General features: G+C 44.5%; 1 protein-coding gene across 15 annotated transcripts in view; it reads left to right on the forward strand.

Moving 5' to 3' along the window:
• The first annotated feature begins 6,218 nt into the window (after positions 1–6,218).
• Add1 (adducin 1) overlaps positions 6,219–18,059 on the forward strand; it is a 58,184-nt gene continuing 46,343 nt past the window's right edge. For 7 of the 15 annotated variants that reach the window (XM_031341062.1, XM_031341063.1, XM_031341071.1 and 4 more), the window contains exon 1: positions 6,222–6,418. The gene's annotated coding sequence lies outside the window, so the exon portion shown is untranslated. Of the gene's footprint in view, positions 6,419–18,059 lie in introns of all 15 variants that reach the window. The other 8 variants (XM_031341067.1, XM_031341066.1, XM_031341068.1 and 5 more) reach the window with 4 other exon arrangements.

Raw genomic sequence — 18,059 nt, forward strand, 5'->3', positions numbered from 1 at the left:
AAAAAAAAAAAAAAAAAAAATGCAGTTGACCCTGTCTCGAAAAACTAAAAAAATAAAAGAATGCAGTTGAGGGGCTGGTGAGATGGCTCAGTGGGTAAGAGCACTGACTGCTCTTCCGAAGGTCCTAAGTTCAGATCCCAGCAACCACATGGTGGCTCACAACCACCTGTAATGAGACTGACACCCTCTTCTGGTGCATCTGAAGACAGCTACAGTATATTATGCCGGAGTGAGAGGAACCGTCCTGAGTTCAATTCCCAGCAGCCACATGATGTCTCACGGCCATCTGTACAGCTACAGTGTACTCATACACATAAAATAAATAAATAAATAAATAAATAAATCTTAAAAAAAAAAAAAAGAATGCAGTTGAGCTGGGCGGTGGTGGCACACCAGAAGAGGGCATCAGATCTCATTACAGATGGTTGTGAGCCACCATGTGAGTGCTGGGAATTGAACTCAGGACCCCTGAAGAGCAGTCAGTGCTTTTAACCGCTGAGCCATCTCTTCAGTCCTCAGACTGAGCAATTTTTAAAAAGCCATTCTATTTCCCCCTTTTTCCTAGTTAGAATGTCTCTTTTCTTCTTCCTAGAGATCACAAAGTCCTCACTGGACCTTAATTCACATTCTTTAATACATATAATTCCGTTTGTGTGTGTGTATGTGTGTATATGTGTGTGTGTGTGTGAAGTCAGAGATCAATATTGGGTGTTGGTCCTTGCTTCCTTTCACGGTCTCTGACTCTGTTTCTGTCTTGGTCTTTCTTGATTTATTTTATCTGTATAGCCTTTTTTGTCTGACCAAAAGAGGTGGTGAGATCCTCTGGGATCTGTGTACCTGGGAATTGACCCAGACTTTCCTGCAATAGCAACAAATGCTCTTAGCTACTAAGCCATCTCTCTAGCCTGAGGCAAATTCTCTGGTTTGCTGCTGCATATATTGGACTTGAGCTTCAGATTTTCGTCTCTCTGCTTCCCTTCTTGCTGCAGGAGCCACTGGGATGCTGCTGTGCCTTCCTCTCCATGGGTTCTGGAGATTTGAATTCAAGTTCTCCTGTAGCCATAAGTAATATCCAATATCTCTTCCTTCTCTACCCATTCTATGCTACTTTTTTGGAGTGGCACTTTGTTTCTTCTAATTAGTTTGCTCCTCTGCTCTTCTTCTTCTTTTTTAAAAAGATTTTTTTATTACTATACATAAGTACACTGTAGCTGACTTCAGACACCCCAGAAGAGGGCATCAGACCTCGTTACGGGTGGTTGTGAGCCACCATGTGGTTGCTGGGATTTGAACTCAGGACCTTCAGAAGAGCAGTCAGTGCTCTTACCCGCTGAGCCATCTCACCAGCCCCACTCCTCTGCTCTTCTTAAGCATGTTGCTCAACTTGCCTGTTTATAGTTAATTCCCACGGGAGTAGTAAGGGCTGTCTGCCTTCCTCCCAGTTGCCTATAAGCTGGGGATGTAGGTAGTAGTAGAGGAGCACTTGCTTATCATGGGTGAAGCCCATGTTTTAATACTTAGTGCTGGGGGTGGGGAATGCTCTTGTGGCAGACATTCCTGCTGGTATACATTGTATCTAATACATAGCTGTTAGCCCTATTTACAAGAATGAGGGGATCGCAAGCTGTCTCAGTAGGAAAGGGCAATTGCTGCCAAGCCTGATGTACAGAATTTGATCCCTGGAACCCACATGGTTGCAAGTTGCTCTATGATATCCACACACATGCCAGGCCATGTGTGTGTATGCATATACAATAATTAAATGTACATTAAAAAACAAAAAAAATGCCAGTCAGGTGTATGGTACAAGCCTTTAATTCCAACACTCAGGAGGTAGAGGTAGGTGGATTTCTGAGTTCAAGGCCAGTCTGGTCTACAGAGTGAGTTCCAGAGTCACCAGGCTACACAGTTATTCCAGCCAATTTGGTTACTCTTTTCAGTGATTACTAATTTAGTTATATGGGTTCCAAGTGATTAGGTAGCAGTCAGCTTCAACTTTACTAGGTCCTCTAGTAGACATGACCTCTTTGGTAATCAGGATTTCTAGACCTAAGAAAACCTAATGAAGCAGAATTTCTCAAGTGGGCCACTGGCAATCACAGTTTCCGGGAGAGAGCCTCATAAAACAGTTTTTGGTCCAAAGTGCACTGCTTACTGGACAAACGCGTTTTGTCTCCAGGTCTGTGCTGCATCTGAATCTTGATGCAGTTATTCTATTACACCAGTGAAATGACTTCTGGATGGTGCAGTGTGTGGCAGGAACACTGAGTGTCTGTCATGTGCCTATTGCCACAATACCTTTGCATAAAAAAACTTGATACTAGTCAGGTATGGCATGGGTCCATTTTAGCAAATCAGACATTTTGCAAGTTATTTCAAAGATTTTATTTTTTTAAGTTTCTTTCTTTTCTTTCTTTTTTCTCTTCTTTCTTTCTTCTTCTTTTCTCTCTTTCTTTCTTTCTTTCTTTCTTTTTTTCTTTTTTTTTTTTTTTTTTTTTTTTTTTTTTTTTTTTGATATAGAGTCTCACTGTATAGCTTTGTCTGGCCTCTATGTAGACAAGGCCAGCTTCAAACTTAGAGAGATCTTGCCTACCTCTGCTCCCAGAGTGCTGGGATTGAAGGTATGTGGCACCACACCCAGCAAAAATTATTTTATTTTTAAAGTATGTGCATACATGTGTATCTGCATGTGGTCTGTGCACATTTGAGTGCAGGTGCCCATGGAGTTCAGAGGAGTGTGTTGGATCTCCTGTGTTGGACTTATAGGTGGTTCTAAACTGTGTGACATGGGTTCTAGGAATCAAATTTGGTCCTCTGCAAGGGCACTATGTTCTCTTACCTGCCGAGGAATCTCTCTAGCCCTCATTTTGTAAATTTTTATTTTTGTTTTTGTTTTTTGAGACAGGATTTCTCTGCATAGCCCCGGCTGTCCTGGAACTCACTCTGTAGACCAGGCTGGCCTCGAACTCAGAAATCTGCCTGTCTCTGCGTTCGCCTCCCAAGTGCTGGGATTAACGGTGTGTGCTACCACCGCCTGGCATTTTGTAAATTTTTGAATTATAGTACTTGCTAAAGTACTGAAGGAAGAAAAAGCAAACACATACCCAGATGTGTAGTAATCCTTGTCCCTCTTTCCTTCCAGGAAGGACTCCAGTATAATCACCTTGTCCCCAAGGGTGGGTTGGTTTGCTAAGGGGTTCAGTTACAGTTTTTGAGGTTACATGTTGGAAATCTAGTAGCATTAATACATGGGTCGGCTTCTGTTAAAAGGAGCGCTTACAGGGCTGGAGAGATGGCTCAGCAGTTAACAACGATTGTTGTGTTCTATAGGATCTAAGATCTTTTTCCAGCACTCACATTGGATGGCTCATAACTACCTGAACTCCAGCCCTAGATGATCTGACAGTCTCTTCTAGCTTCCACTGGCACCAGTATATACATGGTACACAAATGGATATGAATACATACACATAAGTAAAAATAATAAAAAGTAAATCTTGGGCTCAGAGGTTACAGCATTTGTTACACTTGCAGAGGACCTAGGTCCAGATCCCAAAACCCACATGGTGGATAACAACTATGTGTAACTCCAAGTCTAGGGGATCCAGTCATAAACATGGTGGTCCATGTGTAATGCACAGATCTTCATCTGGTCTGGTTGGGTGAGGTGGCACATGCCCTTTAATCCCAGGATTTGGGAAGCAAAGGCAGACAGATCTCTGTGAGTTTAAAGGCCAGATTGGTGTACATAGCGAGTTCCAGGACAGCCAGAGCTACATACTGAAACCCTGTCAACAAACAAAGAAACACACAAACCAAAGATCTTCAACCTTTCTGTCAACTGCCATAAGCCCATCCGCATGCTTTTTCCTCAGACCAATCGATCTCCTAACTTTTAGACAGCCACTTTCAGGCTCCTGACCAATTAACTGAGCCATTTACTACCACCCCTAAGTCCAACCCACATTCCTTTCCCCACAGTGGGAATAGTGAAGTTCACTGCTTGAAACTTTGCTTCTGGGATAATATTCTGTTCCAGTGGAACTGCCAAGTGGGCACAAGGCAGTGCTAGACTCCTTTTAGCTCATACCAACAAACCAAGACAACTGTCTTTTTCCTCAGCTGTCATTGTTGTAACAGGGTCCCAGACCTTAGCAGGCCCCAAGACCTTAAAACACAATTGATACCATGATGGAAATTCTATTCAGGCTTTAAAACTCTGTGTAGATGGCACTGCCTGCTAAAATGAAAACAAAGACCCAATCCATCAGAGTCTGCAGTTCTGGGAAAGTCTCTAAATATACTAACTAACCTTGCCTTTTGGCTTCTGTAGTTCGGCTCTGGCTAACTGTTCTTATTAACTGAAGTATGTCTACCTAGCTTAAAAGCACCCTAAAAAAGGCTCAGTGCTATATGAGATCCTGAGCACCCAGTGTAGTCACCAGCCAGCTATTAAAGACTTTGTATTGGCTTAAACCCCTGTCTAAGCAATCTTCTCTGGTGAATGCCCACAAGACTATGACATGCAGACTCCTCCACATACATATGGACTAGGAGACATTGGATTATAGTAGTGAGGGACATGGGGTCTAGGTCAGTATCTCTGGTACTGGTTGAACCCACTTCAGGGCTCAGTAGCATTTAAAAGTTATTTAACCATTTCCTTTTTGTGTATGTGTACGAATGTGATATATGTATGTGGAGTATGTACATGTATGTATACAAATTTGCAGAGGCCAGGCCAGACCAGGCCATCAAATGTTTTTCAGTCTTTGCCTTTATTCACTTGAGACAGGATCTCTCACTAAACCTAGAGCTAGTGTGGCAGCTAGCAGGCTTCAGTAATCCCTGTCTCTGCCCCCAATAGCAGGGCTACAGGGGTGCATGGTCATGCCCTGCTTTTTAGGAGTGCTGGGGATTGAAACTTGGGCCCTAATGCTTGACCAACAAACACCCTTACCTACTGAGCCATCTCCCCTAATTGGGCTCCTTGAATTTCTAACTTGGAATCTTCAAATATTTCTGCCCTTTCACCCCCCCCTCCATTTTCTGGGTCTCCAATGGCACATACATTAGGCCTATGAGATCCTACAGCTCCCTGGTATGCTGTTCAATCTTTCCGAGTTTCTTCACGCTGTGCATTTGCCCCGTGTCTTCAAGTTAAGAAATCGCTTCTTTTGCTGACTAATTGTCTCCTAATCCCATTTATCATTTTGTCATCTCAGACACTGTGGATTTTTCACCTATACATGTCTGATTTATATTTCATTTTTATGTCTGCATGTACGGGCAGGTTTCAATCACCCGCCCCTCTCTCCTTCCCTCTTTCCCTTTCAGCAAGCCTTCATTGGCATCTCTTACGGGTCAGACTTGTTGCTGGGTGCTGAGGAAACTGAAGTGATGGGAGAGACTTGAGGCTTTGTCAGAAAAGTCATCTGAGAACAAGAACAGTCAACACGTAGGGTAAATGTTCCTAGGACAGAGGGTACTGACGGGAATCCATAACCTCTCTGACCCTTAAGGCGTCAAAGTCTGGGCACCTGCCCTGAGAAGTGGCTTGGATACCACACTTCTGTCACTTGCTAGGCTCGAGGCTTCAACCTTCAATGGTTTGAAGGAAACAAGGAGCTGGACCCTTTTGTTTCCTTTTGGATCTTTTAGGATTCGGATGACAGGCGAGACAGTACTGATTTGGTCCCTTAGGTTAGTTTACCAGGCCGCTGCGAGGTTGACTGGTTCTGCCAAGGCCTCACCTAGCCTCATTCCCTGACTCTGAAGAGGCCTTGGTGTTTGTTAATCCACTCTCATCCGGCGGGCCCTTCCTGTCCGTGGAGCTTTATCAGAGCACACACAGACATCGCAGTCCCGGCTCCACCCTGATTGACAGCTCAGTCTCCACACAGCCTAATGATTTTCTCGCCTGCAGCGCATCTAGATCGGGTCCATTTGCAGTCAGTTTGTGGGGCTGACAAGTCTCAGTGGGAGGACTAGCGTTCCTGTGAGCAGGTGCACCATTCAGCCATCCCGCAGGCTGCAGCAGCCAAAGCAGCCAATAACCCCACTGTGCTTCGGCCTTCAGCTTGAGGCCGGAGTCAAACCTTCTCGCCACCTCCCAGGACCCGCCCTTCTCCGCCCCTCGCTTAAGATTGTCCAATAAAAGAGAGCGATGCTGGACGGCGGCAGGGCGTTCAGACCAATGGAGCCGCGCATTGTTGGGCCGCAGCAGCCGCAGGCCGCACCCAGCTTGGCGGCGGGGGCGAGTAGTGGGGTGAGGGTTGAGGGCGGGAGAGGACGAGGGCTGCAGCGGGCGGCGGGGGTGCGCGGCAGCCAGGGGGCGGAGCCCAGCGCGAGCCGCGGGCGAGGCAGCGGCCGCACTCGGACCCGGGAAGCTGTGCGCTTTCCCCGATTCTCCGCAGAGGTGAGGCCCGGGAGCGCGGCGAGGTCTCCGGGCCCGCCGCGGGCGTAGGGCCGGGCCAGCGGTGCTGGGCGGGCCGGGCAGGGCCGGGCAGGGCTGGGCAGGGCCCGGGGCCTCTGCTGCGCCGAGGAGGGCGCGGCGAGGTCGCTGCGGCGCGGGGTGTCCGGGGTTTAGGTGCTTGCCTCCGAGTGCGGGGGCGGGGACACTGCCTTGTCGGTTCCCTGGATGGCCAGGACGGACGCGGGGTTCTCTGTAGAAGTGACTGCTTGGTTCTGAGCTGGCCGGTGGGCCTCGGGGACCTCCTGGGTCAGCATTGTGCTAGTGGTGGCCCCGTGCGCTGGTCACTGCAGAGATTGTGGAAAGGTGCATGCGGGTTCCGTTTGTCGGCTCTTTTAAAAACTGACACCTTCTGCCCCAAGAGAAAAAAAAGCCAGCTTTGTCCACGGATGGTAGTAATGAGGGGGTCGTGGAACTTCCTGGAGATGGGGCTTGCCTTTCCTCTCTGCTTTTTCGTTCAGACCTCTCCCTAAAACACTTCGTTTTTGTAATTCAGTTCCTGGTTCAAGGTATTTGGTAGATGAATTGTGTTTGTTTTATGCACACCCATCTTAAAAATAAATAATTTGGCTCACCTGAAACTGCTGTTGTTTTGACCATAATTTTAGGCCTAACATTGTTAAACCCCAAAGCCCAAGAACAGAGCTAAAAGCTGTCTGTATGCATAACTGCTCAGTAATTTCAGAGAGATTTTGTGTTTGTCAGAAGTGGATTGAAATCTCTATCGAGATAGGAACTAGATTGCTAACGGATCCGCTGTGTCTCCTTTGCAAACAAGCTGGGAGTCATGGGTAGATTCAACAGGCTCCAGAGAGGAAAGGACATTTCAGGTCGGCGGTGAGTTTTATGAGGGTGGGATTTTAAAAATTGCAGTCTTTAATTAAAGCCAGTGATGTATAAATCACATTTTAATTCTAAAAATTTGATGGGCTTCTTTAATTCTGAGGATGGGTAAAGTTGTGTATATGTTGTGCGTGGTCCTCCTTCAAGACAGTAAATATCTTACTCTGTAGCCCAGAATGGTCTGGAACTGAAATTTTCGGCCTCTGCCCCCTTAGTTCTAGGATTCTCTTGAGGATTGACACCACACCCTGATAGTAAGGTTGTTTTTTGAGGAAGTGTGAATGGTGTTGACATTCAAAACAGCTTTTCAGGGTTTAGATGTGGTTTGCAGAGGTGCAGGTGGTGTGGTCGGTGTACTGATGTGTGTGTGGGTTAGTGAGAGTCAGCAAATGAAGTGAACCTAAATTCTAATCGTTCTGCAAGCTGGGATATCGCCCTTCTAAGACGTTTATAGAAACTATTCAGATGTTCACTTAACTCCTGGTATTATCTGATACTATTGTTTAGTTTTGTTACTTTGCCCCCCACACCCACCCACCCACCCACACACACACCATTCATTTCATATAATCATGTTGAATCAGGAAATATACTGAAATGCTTCAAAAGGTACTTTGCTGGCTAGGTTTTAATGTTAACTTGACACACTCGAGAGTAATTTGAGAAGGAACCGCAATTGAGAAAATGGCCCTACCGTTGGCTAGGTAGGGCAAGCCTGTGGTGCCCTTTTTTTGATCGGGGGATTGATGTGGGAGCTCACTGTGTAGGTGGTGCCCTTGCTGGACGGGTGGTCTGAGTGCTACAGGAGAGCAGGTTGAGCAAGCCATTGAGGCAGGCCGTAAGCAGCACTTCTCCATGGCCTCTGCAGCAATCAGCTCTTTTCCTCCAGAGGTCCTGCCCTGAGTTCCTGCCCTAACTTCCTTTGGATAATGGACTGTAAGCTGTAAGGTGAAATAAACCCTTTCCTCCCCAAGCTGAGTTTGTGTTTTATTACAGTAATAGAAACCCTAACTAAGACAAGTCCCCAGGTGTTTTTACTGCATGAGGCTGTTTGTATCGATTTCTCTTTTTTCCTTTCTCTCTCCCATGTTGAATAAACTCTTCCTTATACACACATTCATATTTGAGAGAGTAGTATTAAACCAGTCATTATTTATGCATTCAGTTTCAACAATTGTTAGCTGGGTATCTATAAAAAATGTTAATTCTACTTTTAATATACATTATGTACTTCTAGACATCTAGAAAGATTAGAAATTCCATAAAAGGAATTAAGTTTGTCCTGTGTATGCATATTAATGTTGAATAAACTACATACACAAAAGTGATTATATCTGAAACTGCTTTAATCATTGTTAGAACTAAAACTAAGAGCAAAACCCAAGCCAACAGGGCTGGAGGGGCACCTTAGTTAATAGAATGCTTGCCTAGCATGCATAAGACTCTGGGTTCAATCTTTGGCACCATATAAGCCGGGTGTGGTGGTTCACGTTTATAATCCAAGCACCTGGGAGGTGAAGGAAGGAGGGTCAGGTCATCCTTCACTATATATTGAGTTTAAGGCCAGCCTGGACTCTATGATATTCTTTTCTCAGCAAAAATGAAACAAACCAACAACCATAATAATAATTGAAACTTATATAAGATGTGGTTACTTAACAGATTAAATATTCCAATGCCTTTTTAGTTTGATCAGAATCATGTTTCTTAAAATAGGAATTTAGCATGATTTTAAACTTTAACAGAACTGTTTAATAGTTAATGTTTGTTCTGACCTTCCACAATTAGGAATCACGTGGAAAGTAAAAGGAAATGGGTTTAGTTCAGTTTGCTTGATCTGTATTTTTTCAGAAGTACAGTTTAAACCAGTTGATATGAGTAACCTGGAATGTATTGATAACTCGTTCCCCTCATGTTTAAAGGGAAAAAATAAACCATTGTTACTGATACTTGGAGCTTAGAAGTGTTGGACAGTTCAGATCTGCCTTTATAGGAGTCTGTGGTGTTTAGCAGGGAAAAAACTACATCTTGAATATAGGACTGCAGTCTATAGGCCAGCCCTCTGTGTCTTTAAAAAAGATACAGGGGCTGTAGAGGTGGCTCAGTGGTTAGGGAAGGCACTTTCTGTTCTTGCGGAGGCTCTAGATCTAATATCAGGTCCTATCCCCCACATGGTGGCTCAAAACCATCTAACTCCTGTTCCAGAGGATCCAGAACCTTCTTCTGAACCTCTCCATGCACCAGACATAACATGTGAAATATGTACATGGAGGCAAAACACTGACATAAAGCAAATCTAGGGGAAAAAACTAAGATGGGTTCCTGGGGCTGGAGAGATGGTGACTCAGCAGTGAAGAACACTTGCTCTTTGTTTTGTTTGTTTTTTCAAGACAGAGTTTCTCCATGTAGTCCTGGCTATCCTGAAATTCTGTCTGTAGACCAGGCTGCCTCAAACTCTGAGATCTGCCTGCCTCTGCCTCCCGTGTGCTAAGATTAAAGATATATGCCACCACTGCCTGGCTAGAGCACTTGCTCTTATGGAGGTCCTGGGGTTGGGTTCCCAGAACTTTCACTGGTTGTCTTAGAGTTTGTAATACCACAATCAAACACCATGACCATGAGCAGCTTGGAGAGGGAAGGGTTGATTTTGCTTATATCTCCACTTCACAGTCCATCAGAAGTCAGGGCAGGGACCTAGAGGTAAGCACTGGTGCAGAGTGTTCCCTACCAGTCTTCTACCAAGAAAACGCACCGAGCTTGCCCACAGGCTTGTCTGGTGGGGCATCGTCTCAAGTGTGCTTTCTTTTTCCCAAATGACTCCAACCTGTGTCAAGTTGACATAAAATGAGTCTGCACAATGGGTGAATCACATTAGATCGAGTACCAGGAGATACTTACTATATATATATATATTGTTTTTTTGTTTTTTTTTTTTTGCTTCCTTAGTCACTTGTACACACTTTACACACGTGCACACAGACACACAAAAACCATCCTAGGCCAGGTGTGGTGGCACATGTGCTTCGTCTTAGGTAGCACTTGGGAGACAGAGGCAAGCAGATAGCTTGGAGCCAGCCTTGTCTACATAGTAAATTCAAGGCCAGCCAGTGCTACATAGTCAGATTATCTCAAAAACAAAATTCATCTTTAAAAAAGTTACCATTAGGGGACTGAGAGATGGCTCAGCTGTGTACTTACTGGCTGCTGTTCCAGAGGACCCAGGTTCACTTCCCAGCACCCGCAGGGCAGCTCACTGGAGTTACAACTGTTTGTAACTCCAGTTCTAGGGGATCCAGCTCTCTCACACAGACACACAGCAGGCAAAACAGGACAAGGAGCTGAGGGCTGGCAGGATCCAGGAGGCAGAGGCAGGCAGATTTTTGAGTTGGAGGCCAACCTGTTCTACAGAGGGAGTTCTAGGACGGCAGTGATACACCCAGAAACCCTATCTCAAAATCCTGCCCGCCCCAAAACAAAAAACAAGGAATAAAATGTTAGTGGGAGCACTGTGTTGTGGTTTGTGTTTAGTCCTTGTTTCACTGTGTAACCCTGGTTGGCCTCTAAATTAGATACTGTCCTGCTTCTGCCCACTGAGTGCTGGGATTAAAGGCATGCTCAGCTGGAGCACTATGTATAACCATAAAGTTCTGGAAACAAATGGCCATCAGAATGGCAGTGATGAGTATACCTGTAAGGTGAATGAATGCCTTGGAGTTGTTAACTAGAAGGGGAAATGCTATAAAGCATAAACATTTTTCTAGATACAGTAAATGGAAAGAGACAAGATATCATTGTGCTGAACTGTTTACTTCTCTGTGTGTGTATGTGCACCAGTATTTGTGTGCATACTTTCAGTGATAGTAGTATTCCTCTATGGCTCCCCCGCTGAGACAGGGTTCTTACTGCACCTAGAACTTGACTGGTTTGGGGTAGTTAGCTGGTTTTGGCTAGCCTAGCCTGCCAGTGGCCCCATGATGTTGTCTTTGCCTCCACTCAGGTCACAGTAGTTACAGGTCAGCACCACTGAGCCTGGCTTTCACATGACTTCTAGAGACACAAACCTCACAGGTGCCATGTACTAAAGTTCCCTTGTATCTCCCTCTTTGACACTTATGTTACTTATTCAGTTCACATAGTAACACTGCTCATTCTGCAGATGAAGAAACGCAGGTCTGCAGAGATGGGCCTAAGGTTATGTAACTAGTAGGTTGTGGTATCTCTGAGAATGGCCTTTGTAGGTTCTCAGTTGGTACTTGTCTGGGAAGGAGTAGGAGGTGTGGCCCTGTTGGGGGAGATGTGTGGCTGGGGGCAGGCTTGAGGTTTCAGAAGCCTCCACTCATCCCACTGCTCTTCCCTTCTACTGGCTGGAGATGTGAGCTCTTGACTGTTTGTTGCTATGCCTTTGCTCTACTATAATGGACTCTAAGCCTCTAAAGTCATGAGCTCAGTTAGAAGCTTTCTTGTATAAATTGCCTTGGTCTGCTGTTTTATCACAGCTATAGAAAAGTAGCTAAAACATCAGTGAACTGGGGTCTGAACACAGAATTGGTATGGTAATGGAGTTTTTTTAAAAAATTTAAACTACAGCTGGTGAGATGGCTCAGCGGGTAAGAGCACTGACTGCTCTTCCGAAGGTCCGGAGTTCAAATCCCAGCAACCACACGGTGGCTCACAACCATCTGTAATGGGATCCGATTCCCTCCTCTGGTGTCTCTGAAGACAGCTACAGTGTACTCATATAAATAAATCTTTTTTAAAAAATTAGCTGGGCAGTGGTGGTGCAAGCTAGGGTGCATTAGAGTTCACTCAAATTTGTTCATTTACAGATAAATGGCTTGTCTCTAGTTGACTCATCCATGGTTGTTTTCAAAGCCACACCTTTGAATGTTCTTCATTTAGGGGTTGAGTTGAAGTATGACATCTTGGTGCTACAGAGTCAATTTACCATAAAACACTGAAAGCAGAAATAGCATGAGTATATAGTAGAATGCTATTTCTCAGGGATGGGCAGATAGCTCAGGTAGCAACAGTGCTTACCCAGTGTGTGAAAAGTCTTGGGTTCGGTCCCTGACACTGTCTCTCTATAGACAACAATAGCAGCAACAACTTAAAATGTTTTGAAGACAGTTTCAGATAGCCTAGTTTGGTCTCAGATTTGCAATATAGCCAAGGATGACCTTGAACTTCTGATCTTCCTGCCTTCACTTTCATACTTGGTTTTAAGAATGGTGTTTGGTGCAGGGCAGTGGTGGTGCATGCCTTTAATCCCAGCACTTGGAAGGCAGAGGCAGGCAGATTTCTGAGTTCGAGGCCAGCTTAGTTTACAGAGTGAGTTCCAGGACAGCCAGGGCTACACAGAGAAACCCTGTCTCAAAAACAAAACAAAACAAAACAAAAAAAGAGAATGGTGTTTGGTTCTGGGACTGAACACAGGGCTCTACCACTTAACTAAACCCTTAACCCATGGGTAAAATTTTTAGCATGCTACTAGTACATTCTTTCTTATCAGTGGTAGAATAATGAAAACATTTACCAGTCATAGGTTATGCAGTGTTTACACCAGACACTGCTAGATATTTTTTACTTACCATTCTTACTGCTCTTCTTGTTGTTAATACTACTCTTTCATTTTTTAAAATATTTATTTATTTAATTAATGTATATGAGTACACTGTAGCTGCACAAAAGGTTGTGAGCCATCATGTGGTTGCTGGGAGCTGAACTTAGGACCTCTGCTCACTTGGGCCCCACTTGCTCCGGCCCAAAGATTTATTTATTATATGTAAGTACACTGTAGCTGTCTTTAGACATACCAGGAGAGGGCATCAGATCTCATTACGGATGGTTGTGAACCACCATGTGGTTGCTGGGATTTGAACTCAGGACAGTGCTCTTACCTGCTGAGCCATCTCACCAGCCCTATTCTTTCAATTTGAAGAAGAGATTTATTTTAGCTTACAGTTCTAGTTCAGGCTTAAGAAATCACATCTGGTAGTTGTCTTTCTATTGGCAGAGAGCCCCAAGGCAGGGCAGGGCAGAGGCAGTTTGAAGTGGGAGATACCCTAGAGTGTATCTTGAGCAGAGCAGAGCAGATGGTGTCTGTGTTGGGCTTCTCAGCAGGAAGCCAGCCGCCTCTCCAGAGCAGATAAGTTGCAAGGGAATTCTCCGTGACTGTGCTAAAGGACTGTCTTTTTAACAAATGCCTGGGAATGCAGTTGTATTGAAGAAGAGAAGGCCGATGACTCACCAGTTCTGGTCTGCCTGACGATAATCGCCCTATCAGTGTAGTCCCAAGAAAGAGGCATCGCCCAGGGAAAGAGAAGGAAGCCTTTGTGTGCATCTGTCTGTCTGTCTTTCTGTCTGTTTTTGGAACATCATTTCAGTTTGGAGCCCAGGCTGTCCTTGAATTCCTAGTCTTCCTTCTTTCTTGTGCTGGCATTATAGGCATGAGCCACCACATCTAGCTACAGTGCTATTTCTAATAGCCCCAGCAGTCTTAGAATAGGCTGTATTTTTTGCAAATGAAGAAACTGGCTCAAAAGACGATAAGATTTCCAAGGTTGGACAGTTGTAGGGTGAAGCAGTTAAGGACATACTGCTGGAAGTGCGAAGCCATGTGCTTCATGGACTGCTGGAGGGGCAAGAAGAAACGGAGTCACCTCTGTGGGAAAGAGGGAGCACTGGCACTTACATAGGTTGCCCAGGCTAACCTCAGCCTGACCATTCTGCTTCAGCTTCCTAATGATGGGATTACACATGTGCAAAAACCCTGCCTGGCAATATCTTTCTTTTAAAAACATACTATTATTATGTGGAGGTGGGTGTACTTATGGGGGTCAGAGGCCATCTTCATGGAGTTGGTTCTCTCCTGTCTTTACGTGGGCTTGGGGGAATCAAACTTGGGTCACTTGGCTTTTGTGGTAAGTGCTTGGCCATCTGTTGAGACATCTTGCTGACCTAGGAACTTTCTTTTTAAAAGTAGAAGATATCCCATGAAAAAGATGCACAGAAGTTGGATTTGGTGGTGTAGGCTGTGATCTCAGCTACTCTAGAGGCAGAAGCAGGAGGATCAAAATCTAAAATCTGCCTGGTCTGTAGAGGGGATATTTAAAGCTAGGATGGGATGGGTGAGTTGGTGAGAACCAATTCCAAAAAAACAGTACAGAAAGGTAAGACTGAGTGAGTGGTGCTGTCCTTCATGTGTGAGGCTGCAGGTTATTCTCCAGTGTGACAAAGAAAAAGAATAGTTTGCCAGTGCGAATAAGCAAAACAGTAAAGTATTTACTTAATGGAAAAGTGAAATTATAAGTGATACTTTGAGGTAGTGGCTGAATTAGTTTACCCTGTCCCCCCCCCAAAAAACAACCAAAAATCAAACTAAACAAAACCAGTTTTTCTTGTAGTCCTGGCTATTCTGGAACTTGCTCTGTAGACCAGGCTGGCCTCAAACTCAATGCTGTACCTGCCTGCCAAAAGATTGCCAGGATGAAATGCATGCACCATCACACCCAGTTCAGGCTGGCCTGGAGCTCATAGAGATGGGCCTGCCCTGGCCTTGCGCATGCTGAGGTTAAAGGCATGTGCCACCACTCCGGTCCTTTTGATTTTAAAACTTCATTCTTTGACAGTTTCACACAAGTAAACAGTACATCTTGATCATAATCACCCCCAGTTTCTTCTCCCACTCCTTGAAGAAACCGCAGATTCCTTCCTCCCACTCTCCCAGGCATCTCCAACACTTCTCTTCATTTCCTCCCAGTTTTTAGAAGTAACCTATGGGGTCCTGCTGGCTAGAATGCTGACTGGTCTTGTTGGCTTGATCTCATGGAGATGATCACAGCAGCAGTGGGTTCTTGGTGCTGTGGCCGTGCCTCCTCGCAGTGATAGCATTTCCCAGCACTTCTCCTCAGCCTACTGGCTATTACATTCTTTCTGCTTCTCTGCCGTGTTCCCCCTGCGTGGAGTTGATAATAGATGTCCTGCTTAGGTGCTTCAGTTTTGGGATTTGAAAGACCTTATGCCGGCGGTGGTGGTGCACACCTTTAATCCCAGCACTTGGGAGGCAGAGGCAGGCGGATTTCTGAGTTCAAGGCCAGCCTGCTCTACAGAGTGAGTTCCAGGACAGCCAGGGCTACACAGAGAAACCCTGACTCGAAAAAAACAAAAAACAAACAAACAAAACAAAACAAAACCGAAAGATCTTTATGTGCTCTGTTACCCTCTTGGAAAGAGAGCGCCTTCTGTGCTTATTGACTGGCTAAACTCTGTGGAGTTTTCAGGACTGAATTAGATGGGGCTCATTTAGGGAATTGGGTTATCTTTCCATGGAAGTCTAGAGCTTAGTTAATAATAGGGCAGGAAGGTGGTCCTCTGACCAAAGGAGGAGTTTAATCTGTTGTGATTGTTACGTTGGCCAGTGAACAGAATTCATTGTTAATACAGCAATAGTATGTTGCACATTTCATGTTGAGTCTTCAACAGTCTCTTGGTATTTTTATCACCCCCCCCTTTTATTTGGAAAAACTGAGGTGCAGGTAATGAGCTTGCCCAAGAGTATACATCATATGTATCAGCCAAGAACCTTTGTTTTGTGGTGGGTTTTTTTGTTTTTGTTTTTGTTTTGGTTTTGGTTTTTCGAGACAGGGTTTCTCTGTGTATCTCTGGCTGTCCTGGAACTCACTCTGTAGACCAGGCTGACCTCGAACTCAGAAATCTACCTGCCTCTGCCTCCCAAGTGCTGGGATTAAAGGCGTGCGCCACCACTGCCTGGCATTTGTTTTGTGTTTTGATACAGGTCTGACTGTGTTATCCAGACCTCTTTGGAATTGTTTATATAGTCCAGTTTGGCCTTAAACTTAATTTGCCCTGGGTCATCCTCGTATATGCTCAGGTTGTAGGTATTTGTCAGTGTCCCATGATTTGAACCTTGGTGATACCTAACTTTACGTTCCATGTATGCCTTATCTGTTCCAGCAGGTGGAGGACTTGATGACTGTTTGCTTACACACTGCTTATAGAATGTCAGATTACAGGTGGAAAATAGTTGGGACCAACTGGCAGTAACCCAGCAGATGGTTGATAGAGGCTATAGAGAGAAGAGGGAGGCAGAGTGCTGTGTAGCTTAGTAAATGTGCTGGTTCTTGTCACTCTTGTGTATATGCCTGCTCTATGGCTGCAATAATTTGTTTATGTATATATGAGCATATGCATTCCAGTGTGTGTATGTGTTTGCACACAGATGTGGAGGCTAGGGCTCGAAGACAAATGTTTCCTCAGTTGCTTTCTACCTTATTTTTTGAGACAGGTTCTCTCAACCTAGAGCTTACCAATTCAGACAGCAAGTCCCAGGGATCCACCTTTCTGTACTCACAGCTGTGGTTATAGATGTACCCTGCTTCTGGCTTTTACTGGGTACTGGGTAAACTCAGGACCTCGTGCTTGTATGACAAACACTTTACTGACTGAGGTGTCTTACTAGACCCTGTAGTCCAGTTTTGTAGAGGCTGTTTTAACAACAAATTACTGGCTACACCCTATAAAAGGTCATTTATAGATTTATTTTATTTTTGAGGTAGAATTTTAGTCTGTAACCTAAGCAGGCCTAGAACTGTTTGAATCTTCTACTGTAGCCTCCCAGATACCTCCTCATTTGGGTTTAAGATCACTCATTATATAATATTTTCATCCTGTGCTATAATTGTCAAACCATCCCTGTATATAGAATCAAATGTATTGACTATTAATTGCACATTATATATAGTGGGAATATGTAGGTATATCCTGTGTTTGTATTATATGTGGTTCTTGGGACGTGTTTGATAGGTTGCACTGAATTCTATCCCTAGTCTGTATCCCCCACCACAGACATTCTCACTTTAGTCTAGTGCTGCTGTTACCCTAATGTGTTTAAAAAGACTGCAGAATGATCCCCCTTTGTCAGATCACGTTAGACTTCTTTATGCTAATGTGTGTAGTCAGCCCTAGCTTTCTGACTTAGCTGGGTCTTCCACAGTTTTGTAGGTTCACTGTAGGACCCTGTGTACTTAGTTGTGGTACCTGTTAAGTCTAGAAGTGTCCTTTTCTTATTTCCCTCCCTCTGGGAGTTATACATGCTCTTGTCTCCAAATCTAGCCAGCTAGAGACAGATAAAGCTGCTTTTGTTGTACATACTGGCTTTGGGGATTGACGTAACTCTTTGAAACATAAAACCCAGTTACAAAGATATACAAAGCCTAGTTTCACACACAGATTTGTTCACTTGTGGTCTGGAATTCCCGTTTAGATGGTAAACTGAAATTTGGAACCTGTTTGTTAGTATATGACGATCTGTCCCCAGTGCATTTTGAATTATGTGTCAGGTTGTGATTGAAAGAATTGAGACAATGACTTTCCTTAGTCACATGCTCCTAGAAACCAGAGTGTGCTTGACATTGTCAGTCCAGAATGCTAGACCAGGAAGTGTCCATGTCCTTCAACGTGTACTCATTAAGGCCTTGTTATTTATTGTCCTGTGAGTAAGGCAGAGGGGTCAGACACACAAGTTTCTTGATGTATGGGGATTTGCATTCTAATGAGGGAGATAGTGCATTTTGACTTGTTACTAATAGTTAACTCCCTCACTTAATGGGGCGGGGGGAAGTACTAGAGGTTGAATTTAGGGTTTTGCTTTACCACTGAGCTTTTAACATCCCTATCCTCCAACCCTGCCTAAAGAATTTTTTTTTTTTTTTTTTTTTTTTTTTTT

This window comes from Mastomys coucha, unplaced genomic scaffold, assembly GCF_008632895.1.
Source record: "Mastomys coucha isolate ucsf_1 unplaced genomic scaffold, UCSF_Mcou_1 pScaffold22, whole genome shotgun sequence".
Taxonomy (NCBI): domain Eukaryota; kingdom Metazoa; phylum Chordata; class Mammalia; order Rodentia; family Muridae; genus Mastomys; species Mastomys coucha.